The sequence below is a fragment of the Benincasa hispida genome, chromosome 8, assembly GCF_027475165.1.
Source record: "Benincasa hispida cultivar pf3 chromosome 8, pf3_genome.v1.1, whole genome shotgun sequence".
Taxonomy (NCBI): domain Eukaryota; kingdom Viridiplantae; phylum Streptophyta; class Magnoliopsida; order Cucurbitales; family Cucurbitaceae; genus Benincasa; species Benincasa hispida.
Window position 1 is genome coordinate 5,545,520 of NC_143485.1, and position 10,974 is coordinate 5,556,493.

Genomic DNA, 10,974 nt, shown 5'->3' on the forward strand with positions numbered 1-10,974 from the left:
TTTTGCAAAAGTTTTCTTCATTCTAGAGCTTGGTAAAAATATCCGCTAATTGATTATTAGAGCATACAAATTCAAGAGTAATATTATCATTTTGCACATGCTCTCTAATAAAGTGATGCCTAATATCAATATGCTTAGTCCTAAAATGATGTATAGGATTTTTAGTCAAATTAATAGCACTAGTATTATCACAAAATATAGGCACATTATCAAACTTTAATCCAAAATCACAAAGAGTTTGTTTCATCCAAAGAATTTGAGCACAATTGCAATATATTCCGCTTCGGTAGTGGATAAGGCAACCAAATTTTGCTTTTTACTAAACCAAGAAACTAAGGAACTACTAAGAAATTGACAAGTCCCGCTAGTACTCTTACGGTCAAGTAAACTACCCGCAAAATCCGCATCGGAATATCCTACCAAATTAAATTGGATACTATAAGCCTAAATCAATAGTACCAAGCAAATATTTAAAAATTCTTTTAACGACATGTAAATGTGATTCCTTAGGACAAGATTGAAATCTAGTACAAAGACATACACTAAACATAATATCGGGTCTACTAGCGGTTAAATAAAGTAAAGATCCAATCATACTCTATAAGTTTTTATATCCACACATTTGCCTTTTTCATCCTTGTCAAGCTTAGTGGATGTGCTCATAGGAGTGTTTGCAATTTTACCTTCACTGAATTTGAACCTTTTGAGCAAACACCTTGTGTATTTTTCTTGATTTATGAAAATACCATCCTTGAGTTGTTTGATTTGGAGTCCAAGGAAGAAGCTAAGTTCTCCCATCATACTCATCTCAAATTCACTATGCATACACTTAGAAAATTCTTCAAACAAAGATGGATTAGTAGAACAAAAAATAATATCATCCACATATATTTGTACTAAAAGCATATCATTTTCTCTAGTCTTAATAAAAAGAGTAGTATCAATTTTACCCATTTTAAATCCATTCTCAAACAAGAAATTACTAAGTCTATCATACCAAGCTCTTGGAGCTTATTTTAAGCCATAAAGAGCCTTTTTCAACTTATAGACATGATTAGGAAAATCAAAACTTTCAAACCCTGGAGGTTGTTCTACATAAACTTCCTCCATGATATAACCATTTAAAAATGCACTTTTCACAACCATTTGATACAAAATGAAATTCTTATAAGAAGCAAAAGCAAGCAACATTCTAATAGCTTCTAATCTAGCAACGGGTGCAAAAGTTTCTTCATAATCTATTCCTTCCTCTTGACAATAACCTTGAGCTACAAGTCTAGCTTTATTTCTAATGATATTTCCATTTTCATCCATTTTATTTCTAAAGATCCATTTAATTCCAATTATAGAAGCATGAGAGGGCCTAGGGACTAACTCCCAAACTTTATTCCTTTCAAATTGATTTAATTCTTCTTGCATAGCTAAAATCCAAAATTCATCATTTTCGGCATCTTTAAAACTTTTTGGTTCAATTTGAGAAACAAAAGCAAGATTATTAAACATATTAAGAGATGAACGAGTTTTCACACCTTGTTCGGGATCACCAAGAATTAATTCTTTGGGATGGGAAGGAGCATAGCTCCACTCTTTAGGCATGGATGAAGAACCAACTTCATTCTTTTTGATTAAGCTCACCTCTTGCTTACTTGAAACAATTTCCTTGCTTTTGTCACTAACAAGTAAATCTCCAAAATTTCCTTCTAAAACATAACTATAAATAGGCTTATTAGAAATAACATTGCAAGATTCATCAAATACTACATGCATAGATTCCTCAATTACTAAAGTTCTTTTATTGAAAACTCTATAAGCTTTACTAGTAGAGGAATAGCCAAGGAAAATACCAACATCCGTCTTAGAATCAAATTTTCCAAGTTTTTCTTTGTTATTCAAAATAAAACATTTGCAACCAAAAACTTTGAAATACCCAATATTTGGAATTTTGTTATGCCAAAGTTCATAAGAAGTTTTATCCAAAAAAGGTCTAATTAAAACTCTATTTAAAACATAACAAATGGTGTTAACGGCTTCTGCCCAAAAGTATGTAGGTAAACCATACTCATGCAACATTGATCTAGCAAATTCTTGCAAAGTACGATTTTTCCTTTCAACTACACCGTTTTGTTGAGGAGTTCTTGGAGCGGAGAAATTATGAGAAAAATCATTTTCTTCACAAAAAGTTTCAAAAGCATTGCGATCAAATTCTCCTCCATGATCACACCTAATTTTAGAAATAAAAAAACCTTTTTCATTTTGAACTCTTTTTGCAAAACTAGAAAAGCTTTTCAAAGTATCATCCTTATGTTTTAGCATCAAAACCCAAGTAAATCTTGAAAAATCATCAACTATCACAAAAAAATAAAAGTTCCCTCCAAAACTAGCAATTCTAGAAGAGCCAAATAAGTCCATGTGTAATAGTTGAAGGGGTCTAGTTGTAGAGATTACATTTTTAGATTTGAAAGAGGACTTAGTTTGCTTACCCATTTGACAAGCATCACAAACTTTGTCTTTTTCAAATTTAAATTTGGGAAGACCTCTAACCAAAGAATTCTTGGAAATATTTGAAATTAAGTGCATGCTAGCATGTCCTAGTCTTCTATGCCATAACCAAGAATCATTATGCAAAGCCGATAAACATTTATCATTAATAGGACAATCATTCAAATCAATAGTATAAACATTTTCATCTCTATTTCCAACAAATATAACTTTTCTATCACTAGCATTTTCAATGATGCAATTCTTTTTATCAAACACAACTCTAAAGCCTTTATCACACAATTGACTAATACTAAGTAAATCATGCTTCAAACCATCAACCAAAAGTACATTTTCAATTAAAATAGAAGATTCATTACCTATACTACCTTTATCAATTATTTTACCTTTCTTGTTATCACCAAAGGTTACAAGACCTCCATCCTTTTTGGAGAGAGAGACAAACTTGGACGAGTCTTCCGTCATGTGCCTCGAGCAACCACTATCCAAGTACCACTTGTTTTTCTTAGAGGCTTTCAAACAAACCTACAAACACAAATGTTCAAGTTTGATTCTTTGGTACCCACACTTGTTTGGGTCCTAGATGGTTAGCATCGACAAACTTAGGAATCCATTTCATTTTTGCATAGACATTTAAGGCATTGGATTTAGACAAGTAACAAGAATAAGTTGTATGTCCAAACTTGCCACATGAGAAACAAACAACATTATGAAAAGATTTATCTCTTACAACAAATTTATGCACTCTACTTTTCTTGGAGAAATTATTCCTTGGAGCATTGTGAAACTTTGCCCTTTGAGAAAAATTTCTTCTTGGAGAAGTAGTATGAGAATATTTCAATTTAAAACACTTAGGTCTAATATGGCCTTCAACACCACAATAATGACATATAGGCACAAAGTTAGATTTAACATGCTTAGACACAACCTTAGGCATATTACGAGATGCTTTAACAAAGATAGTTTTAGAACTTGAAGGAGTAGAACATTCATCAATATAGTCTAAACCTCTTTTATCACCAAAAGGCTTGCCTACTTCAATTATCTTGTCTAATCTTTGAGCACCTATTATCAACTTTTTAATAGATTCTTTAGCCTTATCAAGTTCTTGCAAAGCACTAAATTCCTTTTCTTTGAGTAATTTAATCAAATTATCTTTTTCACAACTATCATGCTTAAGAAATTTAACTTTGTCAAGCAAGGCATTTTTCTCATCACAATCAAAAGCATGCTTATCACAAGAGATATTCATTTCATCAATATGCATAGCATCATGCTCATTCTCTTTTAAGCAATTTCTTCAAGTAAAGACTTATTTTTACTAGATAAAACATTGTATTTCTTTTTAAGCACAACATACTTAGAACTAAGTTTTTCTAAATCATTTTGCATATTTTCAAAAGCTTCGAACAATTCATTATAAGAAAGAGGTTCTAGAGTTACCTCATCATTTTGTTCATCCTCTTTGTCACTATGAGCCATGAAGCAAAAATTGGCCACTTCTTCATTATCACTCCCACTTTCGCTTTCATTGCTATCATCCCAAGTAGCTTTCATTGCTTTCTTCTTGGATGATTTGAGAAAAGGACAATTGGATCTAATATGACCCGACTTCTTGCATTCATAGCATATTACCTCATCCTTTTTGCTCTTTTCACCTTTTGACTCTTTGGTTGGAGGGATACTTCTTGAATTGCTTCTTTCTCTTGATGAAGTTCTTATACTTACGTGAAAGATAGGCAACATCATCTTCATCAAGGTCATCTTCATCTTGGGAGTCAACTTCTAAAGAGATGGTCTTTAAAGCTATACTCTTTTCTTTCTTTTTCTTCTCATCCTCCATGTTTTTCTTGATCTTTATCTCATGCGTCAACAATGAGCCCATGAGTTCATCAATGGAGAGAGATTTGAGATCCTTTGCCTCTTGAATGGCGGTGATTTTAGGCTTCCATTGTTTAGGCAAAGACCACAATAGCTTCTTTATCTTCTCAAGATTTGAGTACTTTTTCCCAAGTCCTTCTAAAGCATTGACAATGTTAGTAAATCTAATAAACATATCGGAAATAGCTTCATTTTCATCAATTTTAAACATTTCATATTGATGAACTAACATGTCAATCTTTGTTTCTTTTACTTGACTAGTTCCTTCATGAGTACTTTCTAATTTATCCCATATCTCTTTAGCGATTTTGCAAATAGACATTCTATTATACTCAACTTCATTCAAAGCACAAAATAAGCAATTAATAGCTTTGACATTTAAAGAGCATGCTTTCTTTTCATTTATTGACCATTCTTCCTTAGGTTTTATAGTGCTAACACCATCAACATCTTTTGTAGGAATTTTAAAACCTTCCTCAATAGTATCCCATAAATCATAATCAATAGAAAGCAAGAAAAATCCCATTCTATTTTTTCAATAACTATAATTAGTACCATTAAAAAAAGGAGGCTTTGTAATAGATTGACTATCGGTAAAAGGGATAAAACCTAAAGTTGCCATAGCTAAAAAACAATTAAGTATATCAAGAAATAAATATTTCAAGAAGAGCAATCCACTCTGATACCAATTGTTGGATCGATATGGTAACCTTAGAGGGGGGTGAATAGAGTTAATTAAACTTTTTTTTTTCTAAATTAACCCAATTAAACTAATTAATACACTTTTTATAAATAATAAGAAAAATTCAATTTATGCAACAAATAAGATGACAAAAAATGTGATAATTTAATTCTATCAAATTTTAGAAAATAAATAAGAACAAACTAAAACATACAATAAATTTCTTAAATTAATTGCAAAAATAAAAAGGAAAGAGTTAGAGAAGAAGACACCGTAATTTTTATAGTGGTTCGGTCAAACTCGACCTACTCCACTCCCCAAGCGCCTCTTGGGAATTCGAATAAAATCTTTCCGACTCTTTCCACGGATTAAAGCCCAACCGTTACACCACCGCTCCTTTTACGAGTTCAAGAGCAACCCGATCATTTCCACAGTTTAGGATCAAATCGTTACAAATGTTGGAATTTTTGAAGAACACATACAACTCTCACTAGAGTGGATTTACAAGTTTAAGCACACAACAAATTTATCCTTACAATACAATAACACTCTTCCAAGAATAAGATGAAAAGAAGAAAAAACATTGGGAACTTAGAGAGAGCAACAATGGAACTTTTGAGTTTTGGAGGATTATGAAATGTAAAATTTGTTGGTTTAAAATTTGGAGAGGAAGATTGTTTATATAGAGATAGAAAATTTTTTAGAAACCACAATTAATTTGAACCATTGGATTTTGGAAAAGAAAAATCAATGGTGGAGATTTTAAACTAAACTAGTAGTTAGATACAAACAAAATATAATATTAAATTCTTTTTCTTTTGAAATTCATTTTCTTTTTAAAATTAATCCAAAAAATAGAAAAACATACCATGTGTCAAAAACTAGCCAATAGACACAAACATAAAATAATATTAAATTCATTTTCCTTTTAATTCATTTTCTTTTTAAATTCATTCTCTTTAAAGTCAATCCAAAAACATACCACGTGTAAAAAAACTAGCCGTTAGACACAAACATAAAATAATATTAAATTTATTTTCCTTTTAAATTTCTTTTTATTTTCAATATATTTTTTTTTATTTTAAATCAATCCAAAAGTCAAAAGTTCATCATATGTTAATTTCTTAATGATCCACCATTCAACCAATATGCTGCCACATGTCTACATGCAAATGGTCTAGTTATGCCATGTCATCCACCACGGTATTTTCTCTATAGACTTGTTTCAGTCATATCGTCTTCGTTTTATCCGATTTGAGTGATTCAAGAGGTGTTGGAATTGTTGTTCCTAGCTCTACGCTATGGACATATTAAAACACTAAGATTTTCAGTAATTAAAAATTGAATTTGTTATCATCAAAACATTGATTAATTAATTAGTTAAAATTAATTAATTTGAGATTAAAGGCCAAAAAACCAACATATTTATCTTGCTTGAACTTCTTCTTTTCTACTAAGTATTTGGGACAGTTCCTCTTCCAATGTCTCTCATGGTTGCAGTGAAAATAGATTCTCTTTGCAGCCTTGGCCTTCTTGCGCATCTGGATTGCAGCTGGTGGGTTAGCTTTCTCCTTTCCACCTTTTTGCTTCTTCCACTTTTTGGTGCCGGAAGAAGAAGGTGCAGACTTAGTTGCAGAGGACGATCCTCTGTAGAACTTCTTTGAGAATGAGGCAACATTTGCCTCTCCCTTTTGTTCCTTGCTTTTCATCAAGGACTGAAAAATCTGAAGCTCATTGAGTAAGGTGGTCAGGTTGTAGTTAATTCGTTCATAATAGAATTAGTACGGAACTGCAGGAAACTTTCATGTAAAGATTCCAAAATGAAGCTAACCGACGGGTTTTATCAATGACAAACCCATTCATCTCTGCCATGTTGAAGTGGACCATCTTATTGAGAACATGTTCTTTAACAGATGCCTCTTCTTGCATACAAGCATTGAAGATGTGTTTAGGAGCGTCGTGCCTGAGTTGTGAGGATAGTTGTACGAACATCCCCGCAGGGACTCCATGATCTCATGTGCAGTGATCATGGGCTTATGTTTCTTGGCCAATCGTTCTGAAAGGCTTGCCAAGATATACGCTTGAACCTTCTCGTTTTCCTGTGTCTAGCGCTTGTATGCCTCTCTAACATTTCGAGTGGCATTTGAAGCATGAATAGATGGATAATCCTCCATAAAGATAAGGTGGAGGTCACCGATAATTAAAATTGTGTTGATTGTGTTTTTGTATAGTTTTCGTTCGTTAGTTTGTCGGCGACAAGCAAATTAAGTGTTGCAGTAGTCATAGTTAATAAATTTCTGAAACCATACAAATCATTTATATTAGTATCTATGTGTTAACCTTCTGAAAAACCAATTAAATTTAGCAAAATAATTTAATGCACCCTAATTGACATCTATTTTGCAATGATATTTTAGTGAGTCAGGACAAAAGCCATCATAAGGTGATCAAGTACCCATTCACTGAAATGAAACTATCTCAACCAATAGACAGAATAACCCCTTGTTACTGTAACTATCAATCACATTGTTCGATCTAGAGATTGTTAAACTCCCTTAATGTTTCTTGTAAGTGTAATCCCTAATTTTAGATTCTAGAGTTCTACCCTAATGAGCCAATCGCAGGGAAAAACCGATTGAGTTAAAAAAAGTAATGCTATCCATTACTGGAGTTAGAGGTAAAGAATCATGCAAATGCCATAGGGGGATACAAGCAAAGGTGCCTCGAGGCCGAGCATGAAACTTTACTACCAACTAATGAGAGAGACTGTGGGATATGTTGACACACGTTCCACTCCCACTTACTATTAACACTCTCTTCATTCACCTTGTTATTGATTTATACAAACACCATTCATAGGGGGACACAAGCAAAGGTGTCTTAAGGATGAGTATAGATCTCACGGTGCCAACTTTTAAGGAGAAACGTAAAAAGATAAATGAAGTATCATACCCCATTTTCCTCCCACTGAGTGTTATACTTAGGGTTATTTAATTTAGAAAAATCCAGCTACTGGTTGAATTTTCCCAAAAGCAACACTTACTTTGGATAATTAAACAACTTTGATTAGTGTTTATTAAGCATTTTAATAAACTTTATCTAATTCACCTTTCCAGGTAAGTTCCTAGGTAGGGGTGTTACGTTTCCGTCAACTTAAATATCCCAGCCTAGATAGAGCAAACCTTAGACAAAAGATCCCTTATAGATACATTTGTTACAAATTTAATCTTTTAATTAAGAATCAATTTAATCCTATTAAACTGGTTAAAAGATTAAACTTAATTTCTAATCTTATTTGAAAAGTGATCTTAGGTTTATGTGAATCATATTTTAAAACTATTTTAAAAGATGATTTTAACATAAGGTCTGCATGCAATTCTGAATTATTGATTTTTAATTTTTAATTTCATTTAATTATAACTTTTCTAAACAAATAAAATAAATTAAAACCAAACAATTGCATTCATTGACATACTTAGTAAACTATAACAATTATAAATTACCTAAGGTAATGTCATGCTTCATGCAATTCCATTTCATTACTAACTATATGTAACAATTATATAATAATGTAATGAAATAATTAATAACATTCATCCATACATACACAAAACTATATATTATAACATTTATTATATAAATGATGCATGACAATGTTATTAATGCATGCAAACATATATTATAACACTTATATTATATGATGCATGAGCATGCTATAAAAAATAAATCATGCAACTATATATATTATAACACTTATAATATAAATGATGCATGAAATTAAATGCATAACCTATGGTGGGATTTTATACTATATGACATACATTATGACATATAATAATTAATTAAAATCATACATCAAATGCATAATTACTAAAAAAAAAATATTGGATTGAGATTAGGCACTTAAACAATTAATTAAACTAATTTAACACTTATATTAATTTAATTAATCAAAGTAACTATCTATTACATAAATAAATAGTCATCTGTTTCAAAACAAGCAAACCAGACCTTGAATCGCTCGAACCGAACCGTCCAGCCTCCGAACTCGACCCGAATCGCTCGAACTGATTGAACCGCAAACGAGCCAAGTGAGCCACGAACCAAAACGACCGTGAACTGGATAGTTCTTTCCATCTCGTAGTGTTGCAATGCTGTGAACTAGCGTTACAACACTACTAATAGAACTTTTTGTTCGCCTAATCATAGCGTTGCAACGTTAGGGCACAACGTTGCAATGCTATTATACAAAATGCATTGTATAGTTTCGATTTTCTTTGGATCTCCTTCAATTCTTGGCTCCATCTTCTCTAGAAAATGACTGGACAACCATGAATGACTCAAGAACACTAAGGAGTTTTGTGGGCTCTTAGGTATTTGAAAGTGAGAGAAAAAAGAGAGAAGAAGAGAGGTGTGAGATTGAAAACTTTTCTTAGAGAGATTTTTTCTGTTGATTGATTTTTTTTCTTAACTCCTCTGTAAAAGCCTAAAGAAGGAAGAAGACGATGAAAAATGATCAACCAACCTCTCCCCATGTCACCTAGTAGAGAGAAAAGGGGGAGGGAGTTGACTCCCTAAAATTATTTTTCGAAAAATAAAAATAATTAATAAAACTAATTTTAATAAAATAATAATATATATTTATATGATAACCACTTTATCATATATATATATATATTAATTAAATTATATGTTATATCAAATATAACGTATAACCTATAGTTTAATATTGTATCCAATACAATATCACCTATAGTTTAATTCTCTCAATAATGAACGATATTTAATATAAATCTCATTTATACTAAATTTAATTATATGAATCTAATTCATATAATTAATATTTATTTCAACTCAAATAAACTATAAATTATAATGTATCAAATACATTATAGTAATTATATCATATATAATTAAATTAAATTAATTATATCACAGATAATTAATTCTCTCAATTAATTTGAACAATTCAAATTAATTCAAAATTGATTCTCATATAATCCCCATTGAGCTATAGGAGGACCTCATGGACCTATAGTTTAAAGCTTAATGATACTTGAGTAATTAATTAAGTGTCTATTGGATATACCCAATCAACATTACATTGACCCTTCACAAATTGCTCGTAAGTATAGCTGGACAAAAATTACGTTTTACCCATGTCGTTACATCTAACTCCTTAAGTACCATTGATCCCTCTAATGAATAATAAACCACAGTCTAACTATGACTAAACACCTCTCAGCCAAGAGAGGGTGTGACACCACATTGTTCAAGCCCCCGAATCAGTCCTTAGGGGAGCAATTTATCTACTTTCCCTTACCTCGAGGAAAGAGTCAATTTTGTCTTGTGTAGCTATGTTCTCAACTCCCAATTAGATGAATCCCCAAAATGGTAAGCTTGTTGAGTCGACGATCTGACCACTCTCACCAATACAAATCAAAGGATCGCCTTCATAGGCAGGAGTTCACAACCCATTCAAGATTCAGGTCATGTCATCTATAGTCATCTTGGTGAAATGTAAGTCTCTATTATGAACGATGTTAAATAATGAGACTAGTCATTTCGTGGTCTGGTCTTATATAAACTCCTTCGTATAGAATATCCCCGCTCACATGTCTCCATATGAATTATCAGAGTAGATAACTTGTAGCACTTTACAACAATTGTAACATCTACAAAGCAGGTCTTACTCGTAGTATCACCAATCGACTACATACCATTTAGGTTATCACTTAAACAAGACCCACCTATATGTCTCTGCATACATGTTTAAGATAGAGAAGATAACCTTGGATGTTAGTTTATTGGTTCGTGGGTTTAATGCTATTAAATGTCAAATAAAACATCTCATATTTTTATTAAATAAATAAAATGTTTGGACAATACAATTACAAACTACAAGACCCTAC